The sequence below is a fragment of the Fukomys damarensis genome, unplaced genomic scaffold, assembly GCF_012274545.1.
Source record: "Fukomys damarensis isolate Sample0158 unplaced genomic scaffold, DMR_v1.0_HiC HiC_scaffold_28, whole genome shotgun sequence".
Taxonomy (NCBI): Eukaryota; Metazoa; Chordata; class Mammalia; order Rodentia; family Bathyergidae; genus Fukomys; species Fukomys damarensis.
The window spans coordinates 6,198,334-6,211,186 of record NW_022900940.1 but is presented as its reverse complement, the minus strand read 5'-3'; positions in this window follow the sequence as shown (position 1 = coordinate 6,211,186).

Here is a 12,853-nt window from a genome sequence, read left to right as displayed (position 1 = left end):
TTCAAGGTCCTGGGTGCTGAGGCCCCCGGGAAAACGGCATGTGTCCTGGGGTTAGGGGTGTGTAAGGGAGGGGTTCAGGGCTTTGGAGCAGAACACAGCAAGGTTCCTGGAATATTGCCCAAGCTCTTGGGACCTCTTTATCTTCATCAATAAAACAGTTCCTCACACTCACTTCCAGGGTTGCTGTGATAATGAAGGACCCTGCCTAACACAGCAGCAGTGAGCTTGCCAGTTAAGCGTGCTGACTGACTGAGTGACCTTGTCGAAGTCCCTTCCTTCTCTAGGCCTTGGTTTCCACAGCTGGTTGTGGGGCTGCAGGGCCAGACACCAGGGTTGATCACTATGGCGGTCAGAAGAGGGCCTGCTTTAGGACCTCCCCATCCCAGGCTGTACAGCCAAGGCCTCAGGCATCCTGGGCGACTCCAGCACAGCAGCCTTGGAGACTGGGTGTGCCCCGTGTCCCTGCCTGGACCATGCAGGACACCAGTTACAGGACAGCCCAGGAGGACCTTGGTGACTAAGACCTCAGACACACCAGGCTGTCCCTGCAGTGAGGACAGGTGTGGGGGTTGTGGTGTGTGGAGAAGTTAGGTGGGAGTCCTGGTTCTTCCAGCATGAAAGGTCTGACTCTGTTTTTGCAATACTTGGACCACTGGCCAAGATGGTCCTTAGCTAGCAGGGACCAGAGCTCTGTCTGGTATCTCTCTGTCTCCGTTTCTCTCGCCCTCTCTGCATGTCCTTGTTTCTCCTCCCTTTCTCCCCCACAGAGTATCTTGTCCCTGTCACCCCCTTATTTGGTCAATTTCTTTCCATGGCTTGACTTTCTCCATCTTTTTCTCTGTCTCCATCCCTGTTCCTCTCTGTCTCAGTGTCTGTCGCTCTGTCCCTGTCCCTTTCTCCATCTTCCCAGCTTGTCTCTGCCTCTGGCACTGGGTGACCACAGAGGGAGGACAGGTGCATCCCCCGAGTCCCCAACCCCACCTCTCCGAGACGTTCTTGGAGGGGCGAGAAGGATGGAGCTTGCTGCACACCTATGACTCCCGGGGACACCAACCACCCCACCTAGAATTCTGTCTCCACAGGGTGTGAACTCCATGGCGACAGTGAGAGGGCCTGCAAGTTACCTTCCATCACTCGTGACTACAGTCCTGGAAGAGGGCTCATGTTTAGTAAAAATTTATTTTCACACCTAGGTGATGTAATGAAGAAAAGAACTTACAAATTATTCCTAACAGGTGAAAAATTACTCAGGGTTATTGTCTCCTCTTTGTCATTTCAAGTGAGTATTCACCTCAGATATTCAAAACTGTAGTTAATTCTTTATATTTAATTTGCTTTTTTAAAAAAAAACATGAATCCTCCTACCACCATTACCACTCTCACCATCTCACATTCCAGAATTTTCTGAGAGGATGCTACGTTGTTTCCGGCTTCAGGATCTTCACGCTCTCGGCACTCCCCACTCACTCCTGCACATTCTTCCCATTTCCTTGCAGATGTCCATTCTCCGGGAGCTTTGCTGGCTCTGCCAGGCTGGTTTAAGCTTTCTGCTTCAGTTCTGTTGCAGGGCGCTGCACACGCACCTCTGTTCTCTTCTGCCTCGCCTAGTTGGCCTGCAGGCTGCTTGTGGGAAGATAGTGGCTTTCCTCGGCATTCCCATCGCCCCATGCCGACCAAGTGGCAGAGAAACCGGGGACTTCTGAAGAGGTGCTGGGAGCTCCGCTCTCAGCTCTAGCTTTGGCTAGACAGTCCTGTCCCGGGATGAAAAGACCAGCCAAGGTGCGGGTGGTGGAGACAGGGTGAGCAAGCTGCTCCCAGGCACCCGGGAACTCAGAGCTGGCAGCGCCTGGCTGAGGCAGAAGCTGCACAATCACTTCCTGTCCTTTAGCTTCCACTTTCCATGTGCTGGTTCTGAGCCAGGCAGAGCCCCGGGCAGAGAAATAACTACCTGTTCAAACCGGTGGTTCCACCCCCACCCCACCCCCTGCAATAGCTTTTTCAATTGGAGGAGCTAAAGTGAATTAATTGAGGACTGTGTGGGTTCCTGTGCTCGCATTGTGTCCCAGAGCTCCCATTCGAGAAATGTGTACGATCCCAGTCACGAATGCTCCGCTCCCTTCTACCCCCTGTGCTCCAGAGGGTTTTCCTAGCACCGCCTTTGTGGGCTCCCTTGAATGACTGCCATGCCAGGGAGGCCACGCATTCCTCTGGCGGCTGCCTCGCTGGGTTTTGAGGAAATCTGCTGCTGAGGCTGCTTTCCAAGAGGTGGGAGGGCGTGTTGGAAACGTTGCTCTTAATCTGCCCACCTCCCCTGGAGCCCCCTGCAGCCCTGGGAGGAGGGGCTGAGATCAAGCGCTTGCAGCAGGCAGGAGATTAAGAACCGCCGTTTCTATCTTTGCTTTCCTAGAGCCTCCTGTGATATGGGCATTAGCAAATGGGGCTGGGGGGAGGCAGGGGTGGACAGGGGGAGAAGGGCGCCCCACCCAGCCCCACAGCCCATCTCATTCCTGCCTGGAACAATTGCGGGCAGCTTTGGCAAGGAGAGAAGAACAAAAATAATCCGGGCTGAGGCCTGGAAACATGTGCGACCCCTGAATAAATGTTCTGGAGAACTAAATGTCACTGTGATGGCAACGACAGCAACTAACATACACAGTGCACTTACTAAGCATTTTTCACATGCTATCTCAGTGCATCTTCCTAGTGAGTCTGAGGTGGAGATACTGGCCTGATTCCTATTTTTCAGAGGAGGGAACTGAGCCTTAAAAGAAGTCAGGGATGTGCAAAGACCTCACAGCTGTCAGCAGTAGAGTGGAGCTTGAATTTGAGTACCGGCTTGGGAGACCGCCTTACAGCTGCGATGGGCCAAGGCAGACCCTGCAGTTGAGAGAAGCATGAAAGACTTGAGCCTGGCCTGGAGCTGTCGAGCTAGAAGTCCTTGGCTGGGTCACATCACCCCCAGAGCCTCAGTGTCCCCTCGTGATACTGGGAGACTCACATCTCTCTCATACGCTGCATGTAATGTGAATGAGGCACCCGTTAGGGGCTGAATTCTGCTCCACTGAAAAAGATTGTGATGAGATCCTGACCCTCGCTACCTTAGAAAGTGATCTTTTTTGGAAACAGGCTGGTTGCAGATGTCATTAGTTGAGATCCTTGGAGTGGGTGGACCTTTAATCCCGTGTGATTGGTGTCCTTGTTAGGGAGTGGCATGGACACAGACACATGGAGAGTGAAGACTCAGAGAAAACGGCCATGTGAAGACAGAGGCAGTGAGTTGTCAGCTTTTCGTCCCCTGTGACCAAGCACCTGAGAAAAACAACTAAGAAGAGGAAATACTTGTTGTAGCTCACAGTTGCGGAGGTATCAGCCCGTGGATGTCTGGCTCCTAGGCGGAATCATTTTGGTGGACAGGTGTGGTGCAGGAAAGCTGTTCCCTTCTTGCCAGCCCAGGAGCAGAGAGTAAACGGTAAGCCTGAGAAAAGACATCCCTTCGAAGGGATCCGGTGACCCTCTTCCTCCAACTAGGCCTGGCCTCCTAATGGCCCTTCGGCTATGAACTCATCCACGGCTTAATCCACGGGAGGAGTCAGTGATAGCCTCACACTCCAACCAGCTCTCTGGGGGTTTCTTAATCCCATCAAGCTGCCGATCAGCTTAACTGCCACAGGCCCAGCAGCACCCAGGACTGTTGAACACCACCAGAACTTGGAGCAGTCAGGAACCATCTTTCCTGGAGCCTGTGGAAGGTGCAGGGCCTTGCTGATGTCTTGATTCTACCCTCCCAGCCTCCAGGATTGTGATACAACAAGCTTTGGCTGTTTGAAGCCACCTGGTCTGTGGTATTACAGCGGTCCTAGAAAGTGAACACAAAGTGCCTGGTGTTGGTGCTATCTGAACCCAAGTGTCTTCTCCAGGCTGCCCTGGAAGTCACCTGCAGCTTGGTGCACACAGCTTGGCTCTTGTCTACAGCACTGGTGTCACTGTGTCTCTGACGTAAGCCCCGCTGGGACTGAGAAGGCTGCAGGGCCAAAGGATGATGACCCTGGGGGCATCATCAGCCAGTTGGCCCTGAGGTGTGTCAGCAATCTCTCAGTGCATGTCCCCTGGGACTGAGCCCCGCCTGCCCACAGTGGGCACCCATTCATTATTGAACCCCTTATTGGCCTTCTGAGGTCCCGGTCACCCTTCCTTGATCTCTTCTGGGTGCTTCCTAGGATGAACTCCCAAATACATGGCTTCTGTTCAAAGCCTGATCTCCAACGGTGCTTGGAGGAGACCCAAGAGAAAGGTGGGGACAGCTCTAGCCTCCTCTTTCTGATTGTAATTTAAGGTCAGATGCCAGCTGGTCCTCAACCACACAGGAAGCTCTGAAGATCATGAAGGGCCTCAAAAATGGATCTGACATCTCAGAGAGATGAGGTTGTTATCATTGACAATGAAAACAGCTACTTATGAGAGGGGGAAAATGATATTAATCAGGCTTGTCAGGCACAGGCACTGGAAACACTGCCAGTCTGGTAAGACTGCTTCCTACAAAATAATAGGGAAGATTAGGCTGTGACTTCCAGGGGCTCCTTGAGGCAGAGGTCACGGGGGAGGGGGAGCCTGGGCACTTAGAAGGCAGTGCAGGCCAGGGGAGAGGTAACAGGAAGCTGGGCTATGGACAGATGAACCTTCCTAGTGAGTTCTCCAATGTTATGGAAAATTACAGAACCATGCAATCCGCATGTGGCAGGATTTCCTGTGAGACAAGTGACAGGGCCAGTGTAACTTTGTGAGGTTGTGGTGAGGGGCCTGGCATAGCTCAAACTGGGCACAAACAGGGGTCCCTGCCAAGTCCACTAACATCCCAAGAGGTAGAGTAGCACAGAGCAAGCATCAGCCACCTGTGGCAGCCCTTCCCCCAGAAATTCTGTCCCTCTGTTTCGGGAGTTACTATTTTTGAGCTCCTTCTGAGGCCAGTAGTACCAAGGCCACACTGGAGAAGATGTCTAGTTTTAGATCCACCAGCAACTTCACAGCAGCACGCATAGGCTAAGACTGAGAAAATAGCAACTGACATATGTTGCAAGCTTGCTACCTGCCAAGGGCTGCCTTCAAGTTTGTTATCCGTGAGGTGCTGTTACTGACAGCCTGAATTTACAGAGGAGGCGTAGTGAGTCCAAGGCTGCACAGTCAGGACAGGGCAGAGCCAGGCCTGGGGCTGGGAGTGTGTGTGTTTTCAGAGCCCTGCTCTTCACAATCCTTCTGTGACACTTCCAGAAGTCCCACCTTACATCTTCCCATTGATTTGAACTCATTCTGATTTCTGAAAGGTTGCAAAGTCCATGTGTTGAGCGACGGAATGTGGAAGTTCTCACCCCTGGAGGAAGCCTGGAGAGGGTCCCATAATTCACCATACCGTCCTTCCTCTTTCCCAGGGGAGAAGAGGGACAGGTGGGTCAGCTCAGGGCTGAAGACTCAGCAGAACTGAATTGAGCTCAGTTCGCCTGGACTAACCGGGCTGCACCCTACCAACAAAGGCAGAACTTCTCAGTGGATACAATCCTGGGTTCTGTGCTGATTCCAAAACCCCCTGACAGCCTCATCCAGGGGCTGAATCTGACTCCCCTTCTTTTTTAATTATTCAGGACCTGACACGCTGCCTGGGAATACATTGCTCAGAGTACATGGCTGCTAAGATTAAATATTAGAGGAAATTCTTTTAATTAATTTTTAATGTGTTCTTTAGAACAATTTTTCATACCTAACCATGCACTGAAACAGAATACTTAAAAGAAGAACTAACACCTAGCATCTCAGGGGCTTTCAGGTCTAGAGAGCCCCCACTTTGGTTATCCTGGAGTGCAAGATCAGAAAGTACTAGAGACAAAACTCATGGCATGGAGATGGGGTGGCAGTATGTTTTTTTGCCTGTTTTCCCAATGTACCTATTAATATTAAGTCTTCTTTTATTCCTCAAAGTGTTCCAATTTGGAAGCCAAAGTGATTGACTGCCTTACTTAAAGGCCACTATACTCCTTCCCTTGCCAACAATAGCCATCACTAATGGATCACAGCACCCTTTCCATGCGGATACTATAAGCCACCACACTCCTTTCCCTGCCAGTGTCAGACATCACTAACTGATCCTAGCACCCTTTTCATACTGACTCCATATGTCTGCCCCAGCACATTCTCAGCTTTCCAGGTAGCCCCTTCAGGCAGCACTTAAAATTGCTTCAAGATAAACCCTAGTTTTCTTTTCTTAGAAAGCAGTTTACGTGAAATCCTTATATTTTTATCTCATGCTCATCTTTTAAACCATTTCTTCTGCTAAGGCTTAATTTTGTGTCTTAAGGATTTTCTATGGGAGCACCATAGTCACTGGTTTGAGATGATTCATTGTGGCTGGCTATCTCAGACACCGGAGGAAACTGAATATTCCTGTCCCCATGGGCTTTAAATGCCAATGGTACAACTTGTCCCACTTGCCAAATCTTGTGACGCACCATACACCCAGCGAAATTCTGCCGTGCTACCTTGAGTTAGAAATAGATGCAAGCATTAAGGACTATGTCAGTCTAAAGGATGTTGTTTTGGTTATCTGTGGCTGCATTGTAATCCCTCTCCTCTCTTTTCTCCCCTAAGAATCTGGCCATTAAAACAACAGTTGTTTTTCAGTTTGCTCACGGTGCTGCAGCCCAGACAGGCTTGGTGGGCCACTGGCCTGGATAGAGGCTTTCCCCAGGACTAGGTGGGGGCTCAGTTTCCCTCCTCCACCACATGGGTGCTCGCCCTTCCTCAAAGCAGGGGGCTGGCTTCAAAAGGGGCAAAGCGGAAATTGCTGTTCTTTTAATGCTGGGCCTGACACCCAGCAGTCACTTCTTTCATGCTGTGTTGGTTAAGGAGCTACAGACCCAGCCTGGGTTCAGGGATGAAAGAAATAGACCTCATTGCTCAGTGAGGGGAATGACAGAGAATTTTAATCCATCCCATTGCTCCTTCATATTTTGAGAGGCCCTCGTTATCTTTAAAAAGATGTACATTAGTTAGATCCCGTGAATTTTCTCAGTTTGTATTTGGTGACACCGAGACCCAGAGCATTGATGTGACAAGCCTACAGCAGATAGTTGTTGGTATGCTTTGGGCTGGAACAGGGGGAGTCCTGGCATGCTGGGGCCACCATCCATCTCCTGCGAGCCCGTCTGGGGACAGGTGGGTCAGAGCGTATAGCCTGTGTGAGGATGCATTTCTTGGTGGCTCAAACTGGTCACTTGTCTCTGCTATGTTGGACGTGTCACCCTTGCCTAGATTCTTGCACAGTCCCACAGCCTCTTTCATCTACTCGCTCACCAAGTATTTCCTAAGAATCTCTGTGTGCCAGACACTATGAGGGAGGTAACTGAGGCAGAGAGCCTTGGTGTCCTCACAGCCTTAAGGGGACACATAAAGATTGGCAGGCACCAGCCAAACATAGGCTACAGCTTTGAGGGCAGGGTATGGGGGTGGCTATGAGCAGAAGGCAGATGGGAGTAGACCCACCAGGTGTCAGGGCAGGTGTCCCCGAGGAAGTGACACTTCAGCTAAGAAGGGCAGGAGGGATGACACAGGGGGTTTCTTATGAGCTCATGGCCAGAAGGCTGGTCACAGAGATGTATGAAAAAGCAAGGGACCACATAGAGCAGGACTTCAGGCTGGGGAATGATGCCCTACTGCTTATTATCCTTATGGACAATGTCTTGTTTCAGAGGGATTAGCCCAGCTGCAGCTCAGAGAACAGACTGGAGCAGTAGTGTGTTTGGGGCAGCAGACTCCCCACTCCCCTGAAGAGACACTGTGACACCACGGTTCAGCGTGGCCTTTTCTGTCCTCTCTGTAATGCTGCCCACCCCCTCTCTGTGCATAGTGGGGCTGGGAGTGATGCAACCAGGCTCTGCCCCCACTCCTAGGATGATGCTCTTATCCACACCAAGATGGGCAGAAGGAACAGGATGAGGGGAGAGGTGCACAAGCCACCCGGCAAGAGGCTTTCCTTCGGGTCTGCGGAGGCACTCCCAGAGCGGATCTGTCCTTACTTGTGGGCCCAGCCCAGCCTTGGGCTGCCTCAGCCCAGGCCCTGCCCAGCTGGTTTATCACCAGCCTCACACTGCAGCAGGAAGTGGGGAGGGACGCTGCCCCTTCCTTGTTAGAGCCACACTGGGTGGTACATTTCACTTCCGCCCCACCCCACTGGCTGGAGCAGAGCCAGTGGCCACGTGCGGCTGCCAGGCAAGCTGCAGTGTCATCTTGATTCTGGCTCTACTTGGGGCTCTGTAAGGGCAGAAGGGGAAGCAGAGAGGCCTGCCTCCCTCCGGTGGGAGGGAGAGGGTTTTTAGCACGAGAGCAACCTCAGGTTCAAAGCCCAGCTTGCCAGCTCCTGGACCAGAGGCCTTGGGCAGCTCGGTGCAGCTCTCGGTCTCCTCTCTTCTGCTGGGAAAGGGGGTTGGGCCATGGAGCTTACTCTCAGAGCTCTAGGGAACCTTAGCTCTGGCAATTTAGGGGTGGTCCCATCCCAGAAACCCAGGAGAAAGATATCTGGGAGGTTTGCTTTTAAAGCAAGGGAGGTGGGGCTCAGGGCTGGCCAGGGGCGGGGTGGAAGATGAGGAACCCCAGCTTCAGGGAACACACAGCCCTTCTTGCAGTCCAGCCTTCCAGTGGGAAATGAGGCAGCATGGGGCACAGATGGGGAAGAGCCAGTGTGAAGACTGGAGAGTTCCAGGCCGAGCAGCATACACAGGTGGTCACTCTTCCTGCCTCCTCACTTACTCTTGGCCTCTGGCTCCCCTGCTCCTGGCCCCCTTCTGTCTCTGCCAGCACTGGGGTGTCTTATGGGTGGCTCAGGACGCAAAGCTCCAATTTAGCAACTGCTCTGCAAAGAGCCCTAAAAACCTTGTGCTGCAAGGGGCTAGGACTTGGGCAATGCCTGAGCGCTCGCTGCCTCCCAGGCCAGTCCTACAGGCTCAGCCTCTGGCCTCGGGTCACAGGCTCCTGGCTTCCTGTTCCTCTCTGCCCTCTCCACTGTCTCCCAGGTCTTTCTCCTTCCCACCCCCACCCCAGTTCCCAAGGGTCAGGAGGGTGGAGTCGGTTGCCCTGCATTCTTGTAGGGGAGAAGCCTTGAAGCGCAGGATGGGGCTCCAGGGTGCTGGAGAACGGAGCCCTTGGAGCCCCTTTATGTGTTTGGAGTGAGTGGTGCTGTGAAGTCTGGGTTTGACCTTGTTTGTCGCCACCTCCTCGGGAGTGACCAGTTCAGTGGTGAAGTCCTCCCTCCCTCCCTCCTTCTCTCTTCCTCTCCCTTCCCATTCTTGTCTTACTTTGTCTGAGTAGATTAGTTTGCTTGCCTCTCAGTCTTCCTTCACTTTTTAAAAAAGTTCCTAAACCCTAGTGAGTTTGTGGCCCACGCCCTGCTGGGCACCTTGACACCGACCCTGGAACCTGCTTCCGCATCCTGTAAAGTAGCTGGCGTTCATAGGTCCGCTTTATGGCTGAGGAAACAGGCACGGGACCTTAAGTCACTCGCCCAGTCACACTGATAGTAACTGGCAGACAGCGGCTCTGTGCCCAGGAGGGCTGGCTGGGCCCCTGCCCCACTGTCACTGTTGCCATGAGAGACCCTCATCCTTTCTCCTAGCTCTCTTCTCTTTCTCTGGGTTACACTCTTCGGATCTCCACAGCACCCTCCTGGCTGGCCCTGCCTCTTTTCAGGCCAGGAGGGCGGCGCCTGTCTCTCAGTCAGCTCTGTGGGTGGAGCCGAACAAAGGCGCAACTGCCAGAATGAGGAGAGAGCCAAGGGCACGCTGACTCCAGGCAGAGTGGCGACAGCCTGAGACCTAGGTCTGGGCTCCAGGGGGATTAGAAGGGAGTAAAGAATGGGGTGAGGGTGGCAGGCGGCATGGGTTTGGGTTGCAGATGCCGATCTTGAGTGGCCAGTAATCCCTCTAAGCATGGCCAGTTGGAACTGAGAGGTGCTGTAAGTGCAAGATATGCACCGATTTCAAATACCTGGTGGGGAAGACAGGTGTGTAAAGTAACCTATCTTGGTAAACTTTTGCATTGTTTGTTGAAATAACAACTTGGATATGCTGGGTTAAATATGAATTCTGCCTTTGTTTAGTTTATGGCTATTAGGTAATTGTGCATTACATATATATACATACATATATACATACATATATATATATGTATGTATATATATATATGTATGTATATATGTATGTATATGGCTTGCATTTGTGACGTGTTGCATTTCTCCAGGATGGCACTAGCTTAGGCTATCCTGGGCTACAAAAACAAAAAAATCTGACTTGTATCTTTAAACAATAAAGAGTTCATTCTTTCTCAAGAGTAGAAGTCTGCAGGTAGGATGGATGGGGTCAATTTAATTTAGCAAAAGTTTACTACACTGCAAGGCTCAGGTTCTTTCTGCCTTGCCACCCTCAACAAATTTGCTTCTTCCTCCTCCTTGTTACAGTGTGGCTGCCATAGCTCCAGGAAGCTTTGGCAGACCTGGTAGCAGTCAGTGGAGGATCAGACAGGGCTCTTCCTGTATATTTCTGTTTACCAGGTGTCCAGTAGCGGACTTCCTCATTGTGTGTCAGCAGTGTGAAGTAAGTCACAGGTCTATGCCTAGGGTGATCCCTGGAGAGAGGGATGGAGTCACCACCGTGAGTAGTTTGGACAAATAAGTCATGACCCACTTCCCTGTACTGGGTCTAGATCTGCCCTGGGGAGCCTTGGCCTCTAGGAGGCAGGTGGAACCTGACACCGTGGCTGTGTGAACTGGGGAGAGGGAGAGCTGGGGTTTGTGGGAGCATCATCCTCCCCCACACTTGGGAGAAACACTTGACTGCCTTGGCCCAGCTGAGCGTCTCACCACAGACGGCAGTGGGATGGTGTTCACCATGGTGTTGGCAATGACGGCTTCAGGGCGCTGCTCTCACTTCTCTGCCCAGCATCTTTCTGGCTCTGAAACTCCCTTCCCCGGGGAGGCTGCCCAGGACTGAGATGGGTACAGGACCCACGATTGCCGGGCGGAGAAGCCTGTCTGCCAAGAGTGTGTTTGTGTCACAGTGATTAGCTACAGTCCCAGGGGAGGCTCTGGGTGCCTCAGCTTGTGCCATGGGCCACCGCATCATAGTCACCATGACCAGGCCAAAATGGCTTCACATCTGTGCCCTTTTTCACGTGACGCTACGCTGCGCGAAGGTGGTCGACAGCCTGGCAGGGACCTACGGCAGCACATGAAAGCCCAGAGCCAGGGGCCTCGACCCGAAGCCTCACCCCATCTCTCTTCTCCGACTCCTGCATGTGACAAGCTTTCCTAAGAGCAAATCAACCAGAAGTCAAACTAGCATCTGGTGCTTGGGGCATTTGACTTATATGTGTTTTGCTGTGGCTTGGCCACATCAGTTTTGCTTTTCTGCCCAGCCCCTGCCGGCTTTGAGTAGAATGGTTAAACACCTGGACTCTAGGGCTCAGTTGCTTTGGTTTGAACCCAAGATTTGCTGCTTGCTAGCTATGGGTCCCTGGACAGTTCAAAATTCCTCATACCCGATCTCTCCTGCACAGTGGGGCGATGGACACTGTACCTATGGCATCAGGTAGTTTTGAGGACCAAGTGAGCTAGTCAGTGCCAAGTGCTTTGCTGCCAGCCTGGTCCATGGGGAGCCAGACCCCTGTGCTAGGCCCTGAATCACTGTGCCCGCTGTCGGAACTTGGAAACAGTGGCGAGGGACAATGAAAGCAAGGTGTGAAAAGCACTCAGCAGACAGCAGGTGCTGGTAAAATGGGGCAAGAGATTCTTTGTCTCAGACTCTCAGGTAAGCACCTTTTCAAAGTAGCCCCCTTTCCGGTCCTTTCCACTCCCTTTTCTTCTCCCTCCTAAAGACAGTATGTGCTTCCTTAAACAGCATGACAGGTGTGGTGGTGCATATCTGTAATCCCTCCACACTGGGGGGCTGAGGCAGGAGGATCTCAAATTCTACCTCAGCACGGGCAATCTAGCAGACTCTGTCTCAAAATACAGGGGGAGTGGCCCTGGGGAATGTAGCTCAGTGGGTTCGATACCCAGTATTAAATGGAAACAAAAAGCCTGGGCTGAGCACAGAGGTGGCCTTCTATTTCAGATATCTTCGTGGGGCTGTAAGGCCCTAATGAACTTTTTTTTTTTTTTTTTTTTTTTTTGAGACAGAGTCTCACTGTGTAGTTGAGACTGACCTGGAACTCACTATGTAGTCCAGTGATCCTCCTGCCTCAGCCTCCTGAGTGCTGGGATTAGAGGTGTGCGCCACCATGCCCCTCTCCTAATGGACTTTTGTGGTAGGTTTGGGTGTGTGTGTGGGAGCACTGATTTGGAAAGGAAAAGGGAACAAAGTGACTTTATTCCCCATCCAACGAAGAACGACTTTGCAGGCTCCAGTGATGTGAGGCCCTTTCCTCCCTTTCTCCCTCTGCAGCCGGCCAGAAGCCCTGGCAGAGAGCTGCTCTTTCTGATTGTTCTGGTGGAGATGTTCCCTGTCAGACCTGTGCTGCAGTTTTCACTCGCGGTGGGAGGAGGCTCATTGATCCTCCAGGATCTGCTTTGAGTGAGGAGAGCAAAGGCTTTTCACTCCTCCAAGACTTCCTTTGAAGACATGGGGAAGCGAGAGGAGCTCTTCTGTGGCCACTTCCCCTTGGAGCAGCCTGCCTCCTGCCGTGAGGGTGGGCAGGGCCTTGGCTGCCAAAGAATCAGGACATGGGACATTTATAGTTTGAAGCCCAGCCTAGCTGTCCGCACCCCATCCCCCAGCTGAGTTGCCTTCCCTCTCTGCTTTTTTTTTTTTTTTTTTTTTTT